The sequence below is a fragment of the Lissotriton vulgaris genome, chromosome 8 (assembly GCF_964263255.1).
Source record: "Lissotriton vulgaris chromosome 8, aLisVul1.2, whole genome shotgun sequence".
Classification (NCBI taxonomy): Eukaryota; Metazoa; Chordata; class Amphibia; order Caudata; family Salamandridae; genus Lissotriton; species Lissotriton vulgaris.
The window spans coordinates 546201983-546225592 of record NC_141696.1 but is presented as its reverse complement, the minus strand read 5'-3'; the positions used below and the strand labels follow the sequence as shown (position 1 = coordinate 546225592).

Genomic DNA, 23610 nt, shown 5'->3' with positions numbered 1-23610 from the left:
TATCAATACGTCCCTTAGACGTTCTAAGATGGCCGCCCAATTCACTAAAGATATTATCGCGTTATACCTCTGTCCCCTGTTACAGCGCTTGTGTGCGCTGGCGGGAAACTCACCAGGTGTAGACCCTTTGCTCCAACTATATAAGGAGCAGCTATGGCTCACATCATTTGCAACACGACGTCGCCACGGGTGTTCTTCCGGGTCGAGGGCTGTGGATGGGTGCCGGCCGATATATTAAGAACGGTGAGTACTTTAGCCTGCCAACTGCTAGTGGACTATTGCCATCATACTAGACTCCCTTTGTCCCATAGATCAGACTGGGGATAGAGCTTTTTTGCCTTGTTAGAGTGACAATATTTCAAAATATCCTTTGGTCATGTCCACTTGGGATGCCCTTTTCAGTATAAAACATTCTCTAATAGTGGACTCAACATGCCAAATCCAGCTGGGGGCACATGTATCCTGGACTACATACCTAAGACAATAGAAATTAGGAATTACATTTTCAATAGGTTGACTAATATATAGATTTCTCTAGTATAATAATTTTAAGAAACCTGGGAAAGTAGACTCATAGAGTTCAGGAGCTATCATTTACTAATACCTACTATCTTTAAAATCTTTCTTCTAACAGGCCTACTGGGACACAGTGCCCACTCCCTCTCCCAATGGACGAATAGGACCCCCAGTCCCAAACCAGTTCTTTCTCAGACTCAGGTAACTGTTTTTTGGGGAACTTTACTCAATCTCTTGCAGGTGTTCTTTGACACTGTTAATTGTATGTATAGCATTTGCACCTTCCCAGAACATTTTTTAATTTGCTCTTCGTGCTCATTTATCCTCTCTTCCCTCAGCAAACGTACTGAGTTCCCTGTATGAGCAAGGTGATATGATCACTTACATCACCTATATATTTTATAGATACTGCTTGATCTGTCAACCAAGAAAAGCTTATAGTAAGTTGAATTTGTTTTCTTTGAACAGATATAGGGATAGGGAGTGATTTATCTCCAGCAGGGATATTATAATTAAACTAATAATAATCTTTTGCCTATTGGAAGGTCGTCTAATACGCTGACACTATATGGTGAGGTCTATAATTCATGTCATCCCCCTTTTTCGCACTCTAGCCTAGAAACCTAATTAAATACTCAGCCTCGGAGCAATATAATAGAGAACAGGATCACACAAGCCTGGAAGGTTACCCCAGGACCACGCTGCTTCACAAGTTTACTCACACATGCGACGTCCAACCAATTCATAAGGTAATAGTGCTTTGACTATGGGACATTTGCTGCAGTTGAAATGTTGTGACTTACCTTGCTTGGTCCCCCTATGTACAACATATCACCCATTTGGGGCCAGCCTTCTCTCTTCATAATATTATGCTACTTTTGGGTTCTTTTCTCCACTTGGGCTGGCTGATTTCATTTGCTCATTTCCATTTATATACAGAAATCATTCTTACTAAATTTATTCTGGCCTCCCTGGTCCGCATTCCACTTCCCACTGTTCCACGGTTAATTACATGGGTTGAAGGCTAGGCATACACGTTTGCCTCCCCATGTTGCAATCTGCAAGATGTATAAAGATTTTCCGATGATATAAACTTGTAATGCATTTTATCATACTCCAATTGGGATTATTGTAGGGATTTACAGGTTATCCTGAATCTCCGATCTACACTAGGATTGTTAATAATGCAGATAAACTTAGGCCATCCGGCATTTTGCCATAAAAACGATTGATAAAGGACCAAAAGCCCCAGTACCAAATCATGTATGAGCTTCATGTTCTTGTCAGAAATGTCTTATGTTTCTTTTAAAATTGGTCTTGTAAATGTTAAATGTTATTTTAACTGTAAGTCAAAAATACTCTTTTGTACATTAAGATTGATTGTATGTGTATGTCTTTTTTACCGACAGCCCTGAAGAAGTCCCATGTTGGGACGAAACGCGTCGGCTGTTTGTGCTTTTATACTGATTGAAAAATAAAGATTGAAAGAAGAACTCTAAATATCTCTGAGGAATTTTCTTCTGATGGTTACTTTAATATCGTTTATACCAACTGATTCATTTTTTGTGGTGCACCTTTGCTGTTGTTTGTTTTGCATTGTAATTCCCTAGGGAATAGGCACGGTGTTGATGGGTGCCATTCAGTGTGCACACAACCCCTTCAATTAAACTTAAGGGCAAGGATAGCTCATGGGGGTAGAGAGTAGTCAGGTGCTTATCTCAGGTAGGGTCCATCATTTATTCAGTCTTCCCTCGCTTTGAAAAGAGCCCTGCATTCTGTTCATTGCTCACCTAGAACATGCATTAACTTTGGGAATTGTTGGCACCAACAGGCATCTTAGTTTAGTGGAGTGTTTCTGGTGTTTAAGTGCAGAAGCCCTGGGCTCAATTCCTCGGTGACCCTTCTCAAGGTGATGATACAAATGCATCATCACCTTTACGTTTAATGTCAGAATTGTTTATTTCTATTTGGTGGTGTATGAATGCTTGCAATAGTATGTTGATTTTTTCTAGCCTTGAATGAATAAAAGCAAATCACTCCTCTTTATGTATTTTTCTAATACATTGATATTTGCATCTCCTTTCCTAGCCTGCATTTTTCACTATCTTACAGGCTGTATATAATAAGTATCAATTCAGGGGCCCTTCTTCTACTCAATTCACAACTGTTCTATCCCGGCATTGATAAGCAATCTACATCTGCTTCTGTTGTATATTGGTTATCATGTTTACCTGACGTGTGAAAGCCCCATGTTTGACAGTGCGCATTAATAAAGAGATCAATGATTTTTATTAAAAGTTGTCATGTGTTTTTGTTACCTTGCACCGGCCAAAAAGTGCCGGAAATAACTTCATTTGCAGTCACTTGAAAAGTAGGGATTCTCAAATAAATGGTAAAAGGTTGGAACAAATCTAAAGGAATGCATGGCATATCTATATGTATGTGTACGCAGGTATCCATATATAAAGATAGATAGATAGATAGATAGATAGATAGATAGATAGATAGATAGATAGATAGATAGATAGATAGATAGATAGATAGATAGATAGATAGATAGATAGCTAGATAGATAGATAGATAGATGGATGGATGGATGGATGGATGGATGGATGGATGGATGGATGGATGGATGGATGGATGGATGGATGGATGGATGGATGGATGGATAGATAGATAGATAGATAGATAGATAGATAGATAGATAGATAGATAGATAGATAGATAGATAGATAGATAGATAGATAGATAGATAGATAGATAGATAGATAGATAGATAGATAGATAGATAGATAGATAGATAGATAGATAGATAGATAGATAGATAGATAGATATTGGGAGAGAGAGAGCGTTAATATAAACTGAGACTTTATTTTCCATCAAGCTGTCTTTCCTTTCCTTCAGGAGCAGAATGTTCTGATCATCAGCGCTCCAGAATCTAGTGCTTGGTTGGCAAGCATCACACATTGTGATGTGTTAGCTAAGAGTTCCATGTCGTTCAGACTCATATATTCCTCTGTAGTTGTACCTTGGTGATTCAACAAAATGTGGCATCATAAGCAGCATTCTACTGCCATAGACTGGGCAGAAAAAACATTTCGAATTTCACTGAAAAAGAAAAAAAGCATACTTAGGCAGAGCTTTCTGGACAGTAAGGACATTAGAGTAAGTGATGAATAAGCACTGCTTTTGTTAATTTACATAGGCAGAACAGAGACTGCTGGGAAAAGCCTGAAATTAAAGGCACAGAAAATGCCTGCTTCTGGATAGAACACTGAGAAGGGTTGAAAGTTTTTTCTCTGACCCTGGCCACTTATACAAGCAATCCTATGATAGTCAGAAGGACCCACCCTAAAAAGGAAGGGACAGCCATTTGGACCCTTTCCACCTTTTCTATATCTCGCCTGATCGAGCCTGATCGAGCGCTGATTGAGCGGATTAGCACATGTACTTCTCATTTTGGGAAGGTATTGCTTAGCTTGCTACCAGCAGCTCAGTTATGTTATGATGTTAGAGGCTTGCAAGGAATGCTTTAGTCCTGCATTAGGCAGTTTTTATTGCTACTTGCATTCAAGGGAAAGATAATTAGCCAGAATCTGTGACCCAGTTATTCAGCTTGGCATTCCGATTTGCACAAAGGGAATAAGCATTTGAGAAAAAATGCAACATGTGTTTCTTATGTTGTTATGAACAGCTTTTTATTCTTTCTCTTTAGGGTCTAGCCACTGCAGAAATAGATAAATAAGTGCTGACTTCCTGTAAGACGTGTCCAATGCTGGGACAAAATAAAAGGGGACACTTATAAATGATAGTGATATCATTTGAGAAAGGGTAAGTTGACACTGAATTTCATGTGTATTCACAGACCAAGCATGAAAAAGTCCCCAGCATGATCTTCATTGCGTGCTTAGAGCTGGTATTAGCTTTTCAGAGGTGCGGGTCTTTCGAAGGCTCGTTGGTCTAGGGGTATGATTCTCGCTTTGGGTGTGAGAGGTCCCGGGTTCAAATCCCAGACGAGCCCTTTCATTGGTGCTTTTTTAAAGTAGTATTGAAGTATGCATTTCAAAGCCAATATCAATTTTCTCTTTGCAGTAGTGGATGAATATTTGCTAGAGTCTCATGCTTTTAACCTTGCCCTGCCTGAGCAAATAGGAAACATTTCTCTTTAAGCATTTTGCAAAAATGCTGAACTTGCATGGCATATACAAGCGTTCAGCTAGGGCTGTCTGGGAAGGTTGCATGAAAGAAATCTAAAACCAGAGGCCCTTGGAATAGCCTGTTTTGAGAAGTTTCATCACAGAAGAATCAACTGTAGACATCTGTTTCTGTAGTGTAGTGGTTATCACGTTTGCCTCACACGCGAAAGGTCCCCGGTTCGAAACCGGGCAGAAACAGTTGTTATATTGTCTTGGCTGCAATGTTGAGAGGTGCTGTTTTGCCATGAAATTGTCCAGGCCCTGAAGATGGTTTCATGCAGACTCGTTCCAAGAAAGTGAATTCTCTTAAAAACACTAAAGTAATTGGCATGTGGATGTATCTGTTGATTCACAGACCTCGCTTTGAAAAGAGCCCTGCATTCTGTTCATTGCTCACCTAGAACATGCATTAACTTTGGGAATTGTTGGCACCAACAGGCATCTTAGTTTAGTGGAGTGTTTCTGGTGTTTAAGTGCAGAAGCCCTGTGCTCAATTCCTCGGTGACCCTTCTCAAGGTGATGATACAAATGCATCATCACCTTTACGTTTAATGTCAGAATTGTTTATTTCTATTTGGTGGTGTATGAATGCTTGCAATAGTATGTTGATTTTTTCTAGCCTTGAATGAATAAAAGCAAATCACTCCTCTTTATGTATTTTTCTAATACATTGATATTTGCATCTCCTTTCCTAGCCTGCATTTTTCACTATCTTAGAGGCTGTATATAATAAGTATCAATTCAGGGGCCCTTCTTCTACTCAATTCACAACTGTTCTATCCCGGCATTGATAAGCAATCTACATCTGCTTCTGTTGTATATTGGTTATCATGTTTACCTGACGTGTGAAAGCCCCATGTGTTAATAAAGAGACCAATGATTTTTATTAAAAGTTGTCATGTGTTTTTGTTACCTTGCACCGGCCAAAAAGTGCCGGAAATGACTTAATTTGCAGTCACTTGAAAAGTAGGGATTCTCAAATAAATGGTAAGAGGTTGGAACAAATCTAAAGGAATGCATGGCATATCTATATGTATGTGTACGCAGGTATCCATATATAAAGATAGATAGATAGATAGATAGATAGATAGATAGATAGATAGATAGATAGATAGATAGATAGATAGATAGATAGATAGATAGATAGATAGATAGATAGATAGATAGATAGATAGATAGATAGATGGATGGATGGATGGATGGATAGATAGATAGATAGATAGATAGATAGATAGATAGATAGATAGATAGATAGATAGATAGATAGATAGATAGATAGATAGATAGATAGATAGATAGATAGATAGATAGATAGATAGATAGATAGATAGATAGATAGATAGATAGATAGATAGATAGATAGATAGATAGATAGATAGATAGATAGATAGATAGATAGATAGATATTGGGAGAGAGAGAGCGTTAATATAAACTGAGACTTTATTTTCCATCAAGCTGTCTTTCCTTTCCTTCAGGAGCAGAATGTTCTGATCATCAGCGCTCCAGAATCTAGTGCTTGGTTGGCAAGCATCACACATTGTGATGTGTTAGCTAAGAGTTCCATGTCGTTCAGACTCATATATTCCTCTGTAGTTGTACCTTGGTGATTCAACAAAATGTGGCATCATAAGCAGCATTCTACTGCCATAGACTGGGCAGAAAAAACATTTAGAATTTCACTGAAAAAGAAAAAAAGCATACTTAGGCAGAGCTTTCTGGACAGTAAGGACATTAGAGTAAGTGATGAATAAGCACTGCTTTTGTTAATTTACATAGGCAGAACAGAGACTGCTGGGAAAAGCCTGAAATTAAAGGCACAGAAAATGCCTGCTTCTGGATAGAACACTGAGAAGGGTTGAAAGTTTTTTCTCTGACCCTGGCCACTTATATAAGCAATCCTATGATAGTCAGAAGGACCCACCCTAAAAAGGAAGGGACAGCCATTTGGACCCTTTCCACCTTTTCTATATCTCGCCTGATCGAGCCTGATCGAGCGCTGATTGAGCGGATTAGCACATGTACTTCTCATTTTGGGAAGGTATTGCTTAGCTTGCTACCAGCAGCTCAGTTATGTTATGATGTTAGAGGCTTGCAAGGAATGCTTTAGTCCTGCATTAGGCAGTTTTTATTGCTACTTGCATTCAAGGGAAAGATAATTAGCCAGAATCTGTGGCCCAGTTATTCAGCTTGGCATTCCGATTTGCACAAAGGGAATAAGCATTTGAGAAAAAATGCAACATGTGTTTCTTATGTTGTTATGAACAGCTTTTTATTCTTTCTCTTTAGGGTCTAGCCACTGCAGAAATAGATAAATAAGTGCTGACTTGCTGTAAGACGTGTCCAATGCTGGGACAAAATAAAAGGGGACACTTATAAATGATAGTGATATCATTTGAGAAAGGGTAAGTTGACACTGAATTTCATGTGTATTCACAGACCAAGCATGAAAAAGTCCCCAGCATGATCTTCATTGCGTGCTTAGAGCTGGTATTAGCTTTTCAGAGGTGCGGGCCTTTCGAAGGCTCGTTGGTCTAGGGGTATGATTCTCGCTTTGGGTGCGAGAGGTCCCGGGTTCAAATCCCGGATGAGCCCTTTCATTGGTGCTTTTTTAAAGTAGTATTGAAGTATGCATTTCAAAGCCAATATCAATTTTCTCTTTGCAGTAGTGGATGAATATTTGCTAGAGTCTCATGCTTTTAACCTTGCCCTGCCTGAGCAAATAGGAAACATTTCTCTTTAAGCATTTTGCAAAAATGCTGAACTTGCATGGCATATACAAGCGTTCAGCTAGGGCTGTCTGGGAAGGTTGCATGAAAGAAATCTAAAACCAGAGGCCCTTGGAATAGCCTGTTTTGAGAAGTTTCATCACAGAAGAATCAACTGTAGACATCTGTTTCTGTAGTGTAGTGGTTATCACGTTCGCCTCACACGCGAAAGGTCCCCGGTATGAAACCGGGCAGAAACAGTTGTTATATTGTCTTGGCTGCAATGTTGAGAGGTGCCGTTTTGCCATGAAATTGTCCAGGCCCTGAAGATGGTTTCATGCAGACTCATTCCAAGAAAGTGAATTCTCTTAAAAACACTAAAGTAATTGGCATGTGGATGTATCTGTTGATTCACAGACCTCGCTTTCATAAGAGCCCTGCATTCTGTTCATTGCTCACCTAGAACATGCATTAACTTTGGGAATTGTTGGCACCAACAGGCATCTTAGTTTAGTGGAGTGTTTCTGGTGTTTAAGTGCAGAAGCCCTGGGCTCAATTCCTCGGTGACCCTTCTCAAGGTGATGATACAAATGCATCGTCACCTTTACGTTTAATGTCAGAATTGTTTATTTCTATTTGGTGGTGTATGAATGCTTGCAATAGTATGTTGATTTTTTCTAGCCTTGAATGAATAAAAGCAAATCACTCCTCTTTATGTATTTTTCTAATACATTGATATTTGCATCTCCTTTCCTAGCCTGCATTTTTCACTATCTTACAGGCTGTATATAATAAGTATCAATTCAGGGGCCCTTCTATTACTCAATTCACAACTATTCTATCCTGGCATTGATAAGCAATCTACATCTGCTTCTGTTGTGTATTGGTTATCATGTTTACCTGACGTGTGAAAGCCCCATGTTTGACAGTGCGCGTTAATAAAGAGACCAATGATTTGTATTAAAAGTTGGCATGTGTTTTTGTTACCTTGCACCGGCCAAAAAGTGCCGGAAATGATACATAGATAGATAGATAGATAGATAGATAGATAGCTAGATAGATAGATAGATAGATAGATAGATAGATAGATGGATGGATGGATGGATGGATGGATGGATGGATGGATGGATGGATGGATGGATGGATGGATGGATGGATGGATGGATGGATAGATAGATAGATAGATAGATAGATAGATAGATAGATAGATAGATAGATAGATAGATAGATAGATAGATAGATAGATAGATAGATAGATAGATAGATAGATAGATAGATAGATAGATAGATAGATAGATAGATAGATAGATAGATAGATAGATATTGGGAGAGAGAGAGCGTTAATATAAACTGAGACTTTATTTTCCATCAAGCTGTCTTTCCTTTCCTTCAGGAGCAGAATGTTCTGATCATCAGCGCTCCAGAATCTAGTGCTTGGTTGGCAAGCATCACACATTGTGATGTGTTAGCTAAGAGTTCCATGTCGTTCAGACTCATATATTCCTCTGTAGTTGTACCTTGGTGATTCAACAAAATGTGGCATCATAAGCAGCATTCTACTGCCATAGACTGGGCAGAAAAAACATTTAGAATTTCACTGAAAAAGAAAAAAAGCATACTTAGGCAGAGCTTTCTGGACAGTAAGGACATTAGAGTAAGTGATGAATAAGCACTGCTTTTGTTAATTTACATAGGCAGAACAGAGACTGCTGGGAAAAGCCTGAAATTAAAGGCACAGAAAATGCCTGCTTCTGGATAGAACACTGAGAAGGGTTGAAAGTTTTTTCTCTGACCCTGGCCACTCGTACAAGCAATCCTATGATAGTCAGAAGGACCCACCCTAAAAAGGAAGGGACAGCCATTTGGACCCTTTCCACCTTTTCTATATCTCGCCTGATCGAGCCTGATCGAGCGCTGATTGAGCGGATTAGCACATGTACTTCTCATTTTGGGAAGGTATTGCTTAGCTTGCTACCAGCAGCTCAGTTATGTTATGATGTTAGAGGCTTGCAAGGAATGCTTTAGTCCTGCATTAGGCAGTTTTTATTGCTACTTGCATTCAAGGGAAAGATAATTAGCCAGAATCTGTGGCCCAGTTATTCAGCTTGGCATTCCGATTTGCACAAAGGGAATAAGCATTTGAGAAAAAATGCAACATGTGTTTCTTATGTTGTTATGAACAGCTTTTTATTCTTTCTCTTTAGGGTCTAGCCACTGCAGAAATAGATAAATAAGTGCTGACTTCCTGTAAGACGTGTCCAATGCTGGGACAAAATAAAAGGGGACACTTATAAATGATAGTGATATCATTTGAGAAAGGGTAAGTTGACACTGAATTTCATGTGTATTCACAGACCAAGCATGAAAAAGTCCCCAGCATGATCTTCATTGCGTGCTTAGAGCTGGTATTAGCTTTTCAGAGGTGCAGGTCTTTCGAAGGCTCGTTGGTCTAGGGGTATGATTCTCGCTTTGGGTGCGAGAGGTACCGGGTTCAAATCCCAGACGAGCCCTTTCATTGGTGCTTTTTTAAAGTAGTATTGAAGTATGCATTTCAAAGCCAATATCAATTTTCTCTTTGCAGTAGTGGATGAATATTTGCTAGAGTCTCATGCTTTTAACCTTGCCCTGCCTGAGCAAATAGGAAACATTTCTCTTTAAGCATTTTGCAAAAATGCTGAACTTGCATGGCATATACAAGCGTTCAGCTAGGGCTGTCTGGGAAGGTTGCATGAAAGAAATCTAAAACCAGAGGCCCTTGGAATAGCCTGTTTTGAGAAGTTTCATCACAGAAGAATCAACTGTAGACATCTGTTTCTGTAGTGTAGTGGTTATCACGTTTGCCTCACACGCGAAAGGTCCCCGGTTCGAAACCGGGCAGAAACAGTTGTTATATTGTCTTGGCTGCAATGTTGAGAGGTGCTGTTTTGCCATGAAATTGTCCAGGCCCTGAAGATGGTTTCATGCAGACTCGTTCCAAGAAAGTGAATTCTCTTAAAAACACTAAAGTAATTGGCATGTGGATGTATCTGTTGATTCACAGACCTCGCTTTGAAAAGAGCCCTGCATTCTGTTCATTGCTCACCTAGAACATGCATTAACTTTGGGAATTGTTGGCACCAACAGGCATCTTAGTTTAGTGGAGTGTTTCTGGTGTTTAAGTGCAGAAGCCCTGGGCTCAATTCCTCGGTGACCCTTCTCAAGGTGATGATACAAATGCATCATCACCTTTACGTTTAATGTCAGAATTGTTTATTTCTATTTGGTGGTGTATGAATGCTTGCAATAGTATGTTGATTTTTTCTAGCCTTGAATGAATAAAAGCAAATCACTCCTCTTTATGTATTTTTCTAATACATTGATATTTGCATCTCCTTTCCTAGCCTGCATTTTTCACTATCTTACAGGCTGTATATAATAAGTATCAATTCAGGGGCCCTTCTTCTACTCAATTCACAACTGTTCTATCCCGGCATTGATAAGCAATCTACATCTGCTTCTGTTGTATATTGGTTATCATGTTTACCTGACGTGTGAAAGCCCCATGTTTGACAGTGCGCATTAATAAAGAGATCAATGATTTTTATTAAAAGTTGTCATGTGTTTTTGTTACCTTGCACCGGCCAAAAAGTGCCGGAAATAACTTCATTTGCAGTCACTTGAAAAGTAGGGATTCTCAAATAAATGGTAAAAGGTTGGAACAAATCTAAAGGAATGCATGGCATATCTATATGTATGTGTACGCAGGTATCCATATATAAAGATAGATAGATAGATAGATAGATAGATAGATAGATAGATAGATAGATAGATAGATAGATAGATAGATAGATAGATAGATAGATAGATAGATAGATAGATAGATAGATAGATAGATAGCTAGATAGATAGATAGATAGATAGATGGATGGATGGATGGATGGATGGATGGATGGATGGATGGATGGATGGATGGATGGATGGATGGATGGATGGATGGATGGATGGATGGATGGATAGATAGATAGATAGATAGATAGATAGATAGATAGATAGATAGATAGATAGATAGATAGATAGATAGATAGATAGATAGATAGATAGATAGATAGATAGATAGATAGATAGATAGATAGATAGATAGATAGATAGATAGATAGATAGATAGATAGATAGATAGATAGATAGATAGATAGATAGATAGATAGATAGATAGATAGATATTGGGAGAGAGAGAGCGTTAATATAAACTGAGACTTTATTTTCCATCAAGCTGTCTTTCCTTTCCTTCAGGAGCAGAATGTTCTGATCATCAGCGCTCCAGAATCTAGTGCTTGGTTGGCAAGCATCACACATTGTGATGTGTTAGCTAAGAGTTCCATGTCGTTCAGACTCATATATTCCTCTGTAGTTGTACCTTGGTGATTCAACAAAATGTGGCATCATAAGCAGCATTCTACTGCCATAGACTGGGCAGAAAAAACATTTCGAATTTCACTGAAAAAGAAAAAAAGCATACTTAGGCAGAGCTTTCTGGACAGTAAGGACATTAGAGTAAGTGATGAATAAGCACTGCTTTTGTTAATTTACATAGGCAGAACAGAGACTGCTGGGAAAAGCCTGAAATTAAAGGCACAGAAAATGCCTGCTTCTGGATAGAACACTGAGAAGGGTTGAAAGTTTTTTCTCTGACCCTGGCCACTTATACAAGCAATCCTATGATAGTCAGAAGGACCCACCCTAAAAAGGAAGGGACAGCCATTTGGACCCTTTCCACCTTTTCTATATCTCGCCTGATCGAGCCTGATCGAGCGCTGATTGAGCGGATTAGCACATGTACTTCTCATTTTGGGAAGGTATTGCTTAGCTTGCTACCAGCAGCTCAGTTATGTTATGATGTTAGAGGCTTGCAAGGAATGCTTTAGTCCTGCATTAGGCAGTTTTTATTGCTACTTGCATTCAAGGGAAAGATAATTAGCCAGAATCTGTGACCCAGTTATTCAGCTTGGCATTCCGATTTGCACAAAGGGAATAAGCATTTGAGAAAAAATGCAACATGTGTTTCTTATGTTGTTATGAACAGCTTTTTATTCTTTCTCTTTAGGGTCTAGCCACTGCAGAAATAGATAAATAAGTGCTGACTTCCTGTAAGACGTGTCCAATGCTGGGACAAAATAAAAGGGGACACTTATAAAAGATAGTGATATCATTTGAGAAAGGGTAAGTTGACACTGAATTTCATGTGTATTCACAGACCAAGCATGAAAAAGTCCCCAGCATGATCTTCATTGCGTGCTTAGAGCTGGTATTAGCTTTTCAGAGGTGCGGGCCTTTCGAAGGCTCGTTGGTCTAGGGGTATGATTCTCGCTTTGGGTGCGAGAGGTCCCGGGTTCAAATCCCGGATGAGCCCTTTCATTGGTGCTTTTTTAAAGTAGTATTGAAGTATGCATTTCAAAGCCAATATCAATTTTCTCTTTGCAGTAGTGGATGAATATTTGCTAGAGTCTCATGCTTTTAACCTTGCCCTGCCTGAGCAAATAGGAAAAATTTCTCTTTAAGCATTTTGCAAAAATGCTGAACTTGCATGGCATATACAAGCGTTCAGCTAGGGCTGTCTGGGAAGGTTGCATGAAAGAAATCTAAAACCAGAGGCCCTTGGAATAGCCTGTTTTGAGAAGTTTCATCACAGAAGAATCAACTGTAGACATCTGTTTCTGTAGTGTAGTGGTTATCACGTTCGCCTCACACGCGAAAGGTCCCCGGTATGAAACCGGGCAGAAACAGTTGTTATATTGTCTTGGCTGCAATGTTGAGAGGTGCCGTTTTGCCATGAAATTGTCCAGGCCCTGAAGATGGTTTCATGCAGACTCATTCCAAGAAAGTGAATTCTCTTAAAAACACTAAAGTAATTGGCATGTGGATGTATCTGTTGATTCACAGACCTCGCTTTCATAAGAGCCCTGCATTCTGTTCATTGCTCACCTAGAACATGCATTAACTTTGGGAATTGTTGGCACCAACAGGCATCTTAGTTTAGTGGAGTGTTTCTGGTGTTTAAGTGCAGAAGCCCTGGGCTCAATTCCTCGGTGACCCTTCTCAAGGTGATGATACAAATGCATCGTCACCTTTACGTTTAATGTCAGAATTGTTTATTTCTATTTGGTGGTGTATGAATGCTTGCAATAGTATGTTGATTTTTTCTAGCCTTGAATGAATAAAAGCAAATCACTCCTCTTTATGTATTTTTCTAATACATTGATATTTGCATCTCCTTTCCTAGCCTGCATTTTTCACTATCTTACAGGCTGTATATAATAAGTATCAATTCAGGGGCCCTTCTATTACTCAATTCACAACTATTCTATCCTGGCATTGATAAGCAATCTACATCTGCTTCTGTTGTGTATTGGTTATCATGTTTACCTGACGTGTGAAAGCCCCATGTTTGACAGTGCGCGTTAATAAAGAGACCAATGATTTGTATTAAAAGTTGGCATGTGTTTTTGTTACCTTGCACCGGCCAAAAAGTGCCGGAAATGACTTCATTTGCAGTCACTTGAAAAGTAGGAATTCTCAAATAAATGGTAAGAGGTTGGAACAAATCTAAAGGAATGCATGGCATATCTATATGTATGTGTACGCAGGTATCCATATATAAAGATAGATAGATAGATAGATAGATAGATAGATAGATAGATAGATAGATAGATAGATAGATAGATAGATAGATAGATAGATAGATAGATAGATAGATAGATAGATAGATAGATAGATAGATAGATAGATAGATAGATAGATAGATAGATAGATAGATATTGGGAGAGAGAGAGCGTTAATATAAACTGAGACTTTATTTTCCATCAAGCTGTCTTTCCTTTCCTTCAGGAGCAGAATGTTCTGATCATCAGCGCTCCAGAATCTAGTGCTTGGTTGGCAAGCATCACACATTGTGATGTGTTAGCTAAGAGTTCCATGTCGTTCAGACTCATATATTCCTCTGTAGTTGTACCTTGGTGATTCAACAAAATGTGGCATCATAAGCAGCATTCTACTGCCATAGACTGGGCAGAAAAAACATTTAGAATTTCACTGAAAAAGAAAAAAAGCATACTTAGGCAGAGCTTTCTGGACAGTAAGGACATTAGAGTAAGTGATGAATAAGCACTGCTTTTGTTAATTTACATAGGCAGAACAGAGACTGCTGGGAAAAGCCTGAAATTAAAGGCACAGAAAATGCCTGCTTCTGGATAGAACACTGAGAAGGGTTGAAAGTTTTTTCTCTGACCCTGGCCACTCGTACAAGCAATCCTATGATAGTCAGAAGGACCCACCCTAAAAAGGAAGGGACAGCCATTTGGACCCTTTCCACCTTTTCTATATCTCGCCTGATCGAGCCTGATCGAGCGCTGATTGAGCGGATTAGCACATGTACTTCTCATTTTGGGAAGGTATTGCTTAGCTTGCTACCAGCAGCTCAGTTATGTTATGATGTTAGAGGCTTGCAAGGAATGCTTTAGTCCTGCATTAGGCAGTTTTTATTGCTACTTGCATTCAAGGGAAAGATAATTAGCCAGAATCTGTGGCCCAGTTATTCAGCTTGGCATTCCGATTTGCACAAAGGGAATAAGCATTTGAGAAAAAATGCAACATGTGTTTCTTATGTTGTTATGAACAGCTTTTTATTCTTTCTCTTTAGGGTCTAGCCACTGCAGAAATAGATAAATAAGTGCTGACTTCCTGTAAGACGTGTCCAATGCTGGGACAAAATAAAAGGGGACACTTATAAATGATAGTGATATCATTTGAGAAAGGGTAAGTTGACACTGAATTTCATGTGTATTCACAGACCAAGCATGAAAAAGTCCCCAGCATGATCTTCATTGCGTGCTTAGAGCTGGTATTAGCTTTTCAGAGGTGCGGGTCTTTCGAAGGCTCGTTGGTCTAGGGGTATGATTCTCGCTTTGGGTGCGAGAGGTCCCGGGTTCAAATCCCAGACGAGCCCTTTCATTGGTGCTTTTTTAAAGTAGTATTGAAGTATGCATTTCAAAGCCAATATCAATTTTCTCTTTGCAGTAGTGGATGAATATTTGCTAGAGTCTCATGCTTTTAACCTTGCCCTGCCTGAGCAAATAGGAAACATTTCTCTTTAAGCATTTTGCAAAAATGCTGAACTTGCATGGCATATACAAGCGTTCAGCTAGGGCTGTCTGGGAAGGTTGCATGAAAGAAATCTAAAACCAGAGGCCCTTGGAATAGCCTGTTTTGAGAAGTTTCATCACAGAAGAATCAACTGTAGACATCTGTTTCTGTAGTGTAGTGGTTATCACGTTTGCCTCACACGCGAAAGGTCCCCGGTTCGAAACCGGGCAGAAACAGTTGTTATATTGTCTTGGCTGCAATGTTGAGAGGTGCTGTTTTGCCATGAAATTGTCCAGGCCCTGAAGATGGTTTCATGCAGACTCGTTCCAAGAAAGTGAATTCTCTTAAAAACACTAAAGTAATTGGCATGTGGATGTATCTGTTGATTCACAGACCTCGCTTTGAAAAGAGCCCTGCATTCTGTTCATTGCTCACCTAGAACATGCATTAACTTTGGGAATTGTTGGCACCAACAGGCATCTTAGTTTAGTGGAGTGTTTCTGGTGTTTAAGTGCAGAAGCCCTGGGCTCAATTCCTCGGTGACCCTTCTCAAGGTGATGATACAAATGCATCATCACCTTTACGTTTAATGTCAGAATTGTTTATTTCTATTTGGTGGTGTATGAATGCTTGCAATAGTATGTTGATTTTTTCTAGCCTTGAATGAATAAAAGCAAATCACTCCTCTTTATGTATTTTTCTAATACATTGATATTTGCATCTCCTTTCCTAGCCTGCATTTTTCACTATCTTACAGGCTGTATATAATAAGTATCAATTCAGGGGCCCTTCTTCTACTCAATTCACAACTGTTCTATCCCGGCATTGATAAGCAATCTACATCTGCTTCTGTTGTATATTGGTTATCATGTTTACCTGACGTGTGAAAGCCCCATGTTTGACAGTGCGCATTAATAAAGAGACCAATGATTTTTATTAAAAGTTGTCATGTGTTTTTGTTACCTTGCACCGGCCAAAAAGTGCCGGAAATAACTTCATTTGCAGTCACTTGAAAAGTAGGGATTCTCAAATAAATGGTAAAAGATTGGAACAAATCTAAAGGAATGCATGGCATATCTATATGTATGTGTACGCAGGTATCCATATATAAAGATAGATAGATAGATAGATAGATAGATAGATAGATAGATAGATAGATAGATAGATAGATAGATAGATAGATAGATAGATAGATAGATAGATAGATAGATAGATAGATAGATAGATAGATAGATAGATAGATAGATAGATAGCTAGATAGATAGATAGATAGATGGATGGATGGATGGATGGATGGATGGATGGATGGATGGATGGATGGATGGATGGATGGATGGATGGATGGATAGATAGATAGATAGATAGATAGATAGATAGATAGATAGATAGATAGATAGATAGATAGATAGATAGATAGATAGATAGATAGATAGATAGATAGATAGATAGATAGATAGATAGCTAGATAGATAGATAGATAGCTAGATAGATAGATAGATAGATAGATAGATAGATGGATGGATGGATGGATGGATGGATGGATGGATGGATGGATGGATGGATAGATAGATAGATAGATAGATAGATAGATAGATAGATAGATAGATAGATAGATAGATAGATAGATAGATAGATAGATAGATAGATAGATAGATAGATAGATAGATAGATAGATAGATAGATAGATAGATAGATAGATAGATAGATAGATAGATAGATAGATAGATAGATAGATAGATAGATAGATAGATAGATATTGGGAGAGAGAGAGCGTTAATATAAACTGAGACTTTATTTTCCATCAAGCTGTCTTTCCTTTCCTTCAGGAGCAGAATGTTCTGATCATCAGCGCTCCAGAATCTAGTGCTTGGTTGGCAAGCATCACACATTGTGATGTGTTAGCTAAGAGTTCCATGTCGTTCAGACTCATATATTCCTCTGTAGTTGTACCTTGGTGATTCAACAAAATGTGGCATCATAAGCAGCATTCTACTGCCATAGAATGGGCAGAAAAAACATTTCGAATTTCACTGAAAAAGAAAAAAAGCATACTTAGGCAGAGCTTTCTGGACAGTAAGGACATTAGAGTAAGTGATGAATAAGCACTGCTTTTGTTAATTTACATAGGCAGAACAGAGACTGCTGGGAAAAGCCTGAAATTAAAGGCACAGAAAATGCCTGCTTCTGGATAGAACACTGAGAAGGGTTGAAAGTTTTTTCTCTGACCCTGGCCACTTATACAAGCAATCCTATGATAGTCAGAAGGACCCACCCTAAAAAGGAAGGGACAGCCATTTGGACCCTTTCCACCTTTTCTATATCTCGCCTGATCGAGCCTGATCGAGCGCTGATTGAGCGGATTAGCACATGTACTTCTCATTTTGGGAAGGTATTGCTTAGCTTGCTACCAGCAGCTCAGTTATGTTATGATGTTAGAGGCTTGCAAGGAATGCTTTAGTCCTGCATTAGGCAGTTTTTATTGCTACTTGCATTCAAGGGAAAGATAATTAGCCAGAATCTGTGACCCAGTTATTCAGCTTGGCATTCCGATTTGCACAAAGGGAATAAGCATTTGAGAAAAAATGCAACATGTGTTTCTTATGTTGTTATGAACAGCTTTTTATTCTTTCTCTTTAGGGTCTAGCCACTGCAGAAATAGATAAATAAGTGCTGACTTCCTGTAAGACGTGTCCAATGCTGGGACAAAATAAAAGGGGACACTTATAAATGATAGTGATATCATTTGAGAAAGGGTAAGTTGACACTGAATTTCATGTGTATTCACAGACCAAGCATGAAAAAGTCCCCAGCATGATCTTCATTGCGTGCTTAGAGCTGGTATTAGCTTTTCAGAGGTGCAGGCCTTTCGAAGGCTCGTTGGTCTAGGGGTATGATTCTCGCTTTGGGTGCGAGAGGTCCCGGGTTCAAATCCCGGACGAGCCCTTTCATTGGTGCTTTTTTAAAGTAGTATTGAAGTATGCATTTCAAAGCCAATATCAATTTTCTCTTTGCAGTAGTGGATGAATATTTGCTAGAGTCTCATGCTTTTAACCTTGCCCTGCCTGAGCAAATAGGAAACATTTCTCTTTAAGCATTTTGCAAAAATGCTGAACTTGCATGGCATATACAAGCGTTCAGCTAGGGCTGTCTGGGAAGGTTGCATGAAAGAAATCTAAAACCAGAGGCCCTTGGAATAGCCTGTTTTGAGAAGTTTCATCACAGAAGAATCAACTGTAGACATCTGTTTCTGTAGTGTAGTGGTTATCACGTTTGCCTCACACGCGAAAGGTCCCCGGTTCGAAACCGGGCAGAAACAGTTGTTATATTGTCTTGGCTGCAATGTTGAGAGGTGCCGTTTTGCCATGAAATTGTCCAGGCCCTGAAGATGGTTTCATGCAGACTCGTTCCAAGAAAGTGAATTCTCTTAAAAACACTAAAGTAATTGGCATGTGGATGTATCTGTTGATTCACAGACCTCGCTTTGAAAAGAGCCCTGCTGTTCATTGCTCACCTAGAACATGCATTAACTTTGGGAATTGTTGGCACCAACAGGCATCTTAGTTTAGTGGAGTGTTTCTGGTGTTTAAGTGCAGAAGCCCTGGGCTCAATTCCTCGGTGACCCTTCTCAAGGTGATGATACAAATGCATCGTCACCTTTACGTTTAATGTCAGAATTGTTTATTTCTATTTGGTGGTGTATGAATGCTTGCAATAGTATGTTGATTTTTTCTAGCCTTGAATGAATAAAAGCAAATCACTCCTCTTTATGTATTTTTCTAATACATTGATATTTGCATCTCCTTTCCTAGCCTGCATTTTTCACTATCTTACAGGCTGTATATAATAAGTATCAATTCAGGGGCCCTTCTTCTACTCAATTCACAACTGTTCTATCCCGGCATTGATAAGCAATCTACATCTGCTTCTGTTGTATATTGGTTATCATGTTTACCTGACGTGTGAAAGCCCCATGTTTGACAGTGCGCGTTAATAAAGAGACCAATGATTTTTATTAAAAGTTGTCATGTGTTTTTGTTACCTTGCACCGGCCAAAAAGTGCCGGAAATGACTTCATTTGCAGTCACTTGAAAAGTAGGGATTCTCAAATAAATGGTAAGAGGTTGGAACAAATCTAAAGGAATGCATGGCATATCTATATGTATGTGTACGCAGGTATCCATATATAAAGATAGATAGATAGATAGATAGATAGATAGATAGATAGATAGATAGATAGATAGATAGATAGATAGATAGATAGATAGATAGATAGATAGATAGATAGATAGATAGATAGATAGATAGATAGATAGATAGATAGATAGATAGATATTGGGAGAGAGAGAGCGTTAATATAAACTGAGACTTTATTTTCCATCAAGCTGTCTTTCCTTTCCTTCAGGAGCAGAATGTTCTGATCATCAGCGCTCCAGAATCTAGTGCTTGGTTGGCAAGCATCACACATTGTGATGTGTTAGCTAAGAGTTCCATGTCGTTCAGACTCATATATTCCTCTGTAGTTGTACCTTGGTGATTCAACAAAATGTGGCATCATAAGCAGCATTCTACTGCCATAGACTGGGCAGAAAAAACATTTAGAATTTCACTGAAAAAGAAAAAAAGCATACTTAGGCAGAGCTTTCTGGACAGTAAGGACATTAGAGTAAGTGATGAATAAGCACTGCTTTTGTTAATTTACATAGGCAGAACAGAGACTGCTGGGAAAAGCCTGAAATTAAAGGCACAGAAAATGCCTGCTTCTGGATAGAACACTGAGAAGGGTTGAAAGTTTTTTCTCTGACCCTGGCCACTTATACAAGCAATCCTATGATAGTCAGAAGGACCCACCCTAAAAAGGAAGGGACAGCCATTTGGACCCTTTCCACCTTTTCTATATCTCGCCTGATCGAGCCTGATCGAGCGCTGATTGAGCGGATTAGCACATGTACTTCTCATTTTGGGAAGGTATTGCTTAGCTTGCTACCAGCAGCTCAGTTATGTTATGATGTTAGAGGCTTGCAAGGAATGCTTTAGTCCTGCATTAGGCAGTTTTTATTGCTACTTGCATTCAAGGGAAAGATAATTAGCCAGAATCTGTGACCCAGTTATTCAGCTTGGCATTCCGATTTGCACAAAGGGAATAAGCATTTGAGAAAAAATGCAACATGTGTTTCTTATGTTGTTATGAACAGCTTTTTATTCTTTCTCTTTAGGGTCTAGCCACTGCAGAAATAGATAAATAAGTGCTGACTTCCTGTAAGACGTGTCCAATGCTGGGACAAAATAAAAGGGGACACTTATAAATGATAGTGATATCATTTGAGAAAGGGTAAGTTGACACTGAATTTCATGTGTATTCACAGACCAAGCATGAAAAAGTCCCCAGCATGATCTTCATTGCGTGCTTAGAGCTGGTATTAGCTTTTCAGAGGTGCAGGCCTTTCGAAGGCTCGTTGGTCTAGGGGTATGATTCTCGCTTTGGGTGCGAGAGGTCCCGGGTTCAAATCCCGGACGAGCCCTTTCATTGGTGCTTTTTTAAAGTAGTATTGAAGTATGCATTTCAAAGCCAATATCAATTTTCTCTTTGCAGTAGTGGATGAATATTTGCTAGAGTCTCATGCTTTTAACCTTGCCCTGCCTGAGCAAATAGGAAACATTTCTCTTTAAGCATTTTGCAAAAATGCTGAACTTGCATGGCATATACAAGCGTTCAGCTAGGGCTGTCTGGGAAGGTTGCATGAAAGAAATCTAAAACCAGAGGCCCTTGGAATAGCCTGTTTTGAGAAGTTTCATCACAGAAGAATCAACTGTAGACATCTGTTTCTGTAGTGTAGTGGTTATCACGTTTGCCTCACACGCGAAAGGTCCCCGGTTCGAAACCGGGCAGAAACAGTTGTTATATTGTCTTGGCTGCAATGTTGAGAGGTGCCGTTTTGCCATGAAATTGTCCAGGCCCTGAAGATGGTTTCATGCAGACTCGTTCCAAGAAAGTGAATTCTCTTAAAAACACTAAAGTAATTGGCATGTGGATGTATCTGTTGATTCACAGACCTCGCTTTGAAAAGAGCCCTGCATTCTGTTCATTGCTCACCTAGAACATGCATTAACTTTGGGAATTGTTGGCACCAACAGGCATCTTAGTTTAGTGGAGTGTTTCTGGTGTTTAAGTGCAGAAGCCCTGGGCTCAATTCCTCGGTGACCCTTCTCAAGGTGATGATACAAATGCATCGTCACCTTTACGTTTAATGTCAGAATTGTTTATTTCTATTTGGTGGTGTATGAATGCTTGCAATAGTATGTTGATTTTTTCTAGCCTTGAATGAATAAAAGCAAATCACTCCTCTTTATGTATTTTTCTAATACATTGATATTTGCATCTCCTTTCCTAGCCTGCATTTTTCACTATCTTACAGGCTGTATATAATAAGTATCAATTCAGGGGCCCTTCTTCTACTCAATTCACAACTGTTCTATCCCGGCATTGATAAGCAATCTACATCTGCTTCTGTTGTATATTGGTTATCATGTTTACCTGACGTGTGAAAGCCCCATGTTTGACAGTGCGCGTTAATAAAGAGACCAATGATTTTTATTAAAAGTTGTCATGTGTTTTTGTTACCTTGCACCGGCCAAAAAGTGCCGGAAATGACTTCATTTGCAGTCACTTGAAAAGTAGGGATTCTCAAATAAATGGTAAGAGGTTGGAACAAATCTAAAGGAATGCATGGCATATCTATATGTATGTGTACGCAGGTATCCATATATAAAGATAGATAGATAGATAGATAGATAGATAGATAGATAGATAGATAGATAGATAGATAGATAGATAGATAGATAGATAGATAGATAGATAGATAGATAGATAGATAGATAGATAGATAGATAGATAGATAGATAGATAGATAGATAGATAGATAGATAGATAGATAGATAGATAGATAGATAGATAGATAGATAGATAGATAGATAGATAGATAGATAGATGGATGGATGGATGGATGGATGGATGGATGGATGGATGGATGGATGGATGGATAGATAGATAGATAGATAGATAGATAGATAGATAGATAGATAGATAGATAGATAGATAGATAGATAGATAGATAGATAGATAGATAGATAGATAGATAGATAGATAGATAGATAGATAGATAGATAGATAGATAGATAGATAGATAGATATTGGGAGAGAGAGAGCGTTAATATAAACTGAGACTTTATTTTCCATCAAGCTGTCTTTCCTTTCCTTCAGGAGCAGAATGTTCTGATCATCAGCGCTCCAGAATCTAGTGCTTGGTTGGCAAGCATCACACATTGTGATGTGTTAGCTAAGAGTTCCATGTCGTTCAGACTCATATATTCCTCTGTAGTTGTACCTTGGTGATTCAACAAAATGTGGCATCATAAGCAGCATTCTACTGCCATAGACTGGGCAGAAAAAACATTTAGAATTTCACTGAAAAAGAAAAAAAGCATACTTAGGCAGAGCTTTCTGGACAGTAAGGACATTAGAGTAAGTGATGAATAAGCACTGCTTTTGTTAATTTACATAGGCAGAACAGAGACTGCTGGGAAAAGCCTGAAATTAAAGGCACAGAAAATGCCTGCTTCTGGATAGAACACTGAGAAGGGTTGAAAGTTTTTTCTCTGACCCTGGCCACTTATACAAGCAATCCTATGATAGTCAGAAGGACCCACCCTAAAAAGGAAGGGACAGCCATTTGGACCCTTTCCACCTTTTCTATATCTCGCCTGATCGAGCCTGATCGAGCGCTGATTGAGCGGATTAGCACATGTACTTCTCATTTTGGGAAGGTATTGCTTAGCTTGCTACCAGCAGCTCAGTTATGTTATGATGTTAGAGGCTTGCAAGGAATGCTTTAGTCCTGCATTAGGCAGTTTTTATTGCTACTTGCATTCAAGGGAAAGATAATTAGCCAGAATCTGTGGCCCAGTTATTCAGCTTGGCATTCCGATTTGCACAAAGGGAATAAGCATTTGAGAAAAAATGCAACATGTGTTTCTTATGTTGTTATGAACAGCTTTTTATTCTTTCTCTTTAGGGTCTAG

At 39.0% G+C, this 23610-nt stretch overlaps 9 non-coding genes across 9 annotated transcripts; all 9 read left to right on the top strand.

Moving 5' to 3' along the window:
- Positions 1 to 4838: 4838 nt before the first annotated feature.
- On the top strand, positions 4839 to 4911 carry TRNAV-CAC (transfer RNA valine (anticodon CAC)). The gene has a single exon. It is a non-coding gene; the product is annotated as a tRNA-Val (tRNA).
- Positions 4912 to 7234: 2323 nt separating this feature from the next.
- Positions 7235 to 7306, top strand: TRNAP-UGG (transfer RNA proline (anticodon UGG)). Its single transcript has one exon. It is a non-coding gene; the product is annotated as a tRNA-Pro (tRNA).
- Positions 7307 to 10229: 2923 nt separating this feature from the next.
- On the top strand, positions 10230 to 10302 carry TRNAV-CAC (transfer RNA valine (anticodon CAC)). Its single transcript has one exon. It is a non-coding gene; the product is annotated as a tRNA-Val (tRNA).
- A 2431-nt stretch (positions 10303 to 12733) lies between these two features.
- Positions 12734 to 12805, top strand: TRNAP-UGG (transfer RNA proline (anticodon UGG)). The gene has a single exon. It is a non-coding gene; the product is annotated as a tRNA-Pro (tRNA).
- Positions 12806 to 15697: 2892 nt separating this feature from the next.
- TRNAV-CAC (transfer RNA valine (anticodon CAC)) lies at positions 15698 to 15770 on the top strand. Its single transcript has one exon. It is a non-coding gene; the product is annotated as a tRNA-Val (tRNA).
- A 2635-nt stretch (positions 15771 to 18405) lies between these two features.
- Positions 18406 to 18477, top strand: TRNAP-UGG (transfer RNA proline (anticodon UGG)). The gene has a single exon. It is a non-coding gene; the product is annotated as a tRNA-Pro (tRNA).
- A 300-nt stretch (positions 18478 to 18777) lies between these two features.
- Positions 18778 to 18850, top strand: TRNAV-CAC (transfer RNA valine (anticodon CAC)). Its single transcript has one exon. It is a non-coding gene; the product is annotated as a tRNA-Val (tRNA).
- A 2131-nt stretch (positions 18851 to 20981) lies between these two features.
- On the top strand, positions 20982 to 21053 carry TRNAP-UGG (transfer RNA proline (anticodon UGG)). Its single transcript has one exon. It is a non-coding gene; the product is annotated as a tRNA-Pro (tRNA).
- Positions 21054 to 21353: 300 nt separating this feature from the next.
- TRNAV-CAC (transfer RNA valine (anticodon CAC)) lies at positions 21354 to 21426 on the top strand. The gene has a single exon. It is a non-coding gene; the product is annotated as a tRNA-Val (tRNA).
- The last annotated feature ends 2184 nt before the right edge of the window (positions 21427 to 23610 follow it).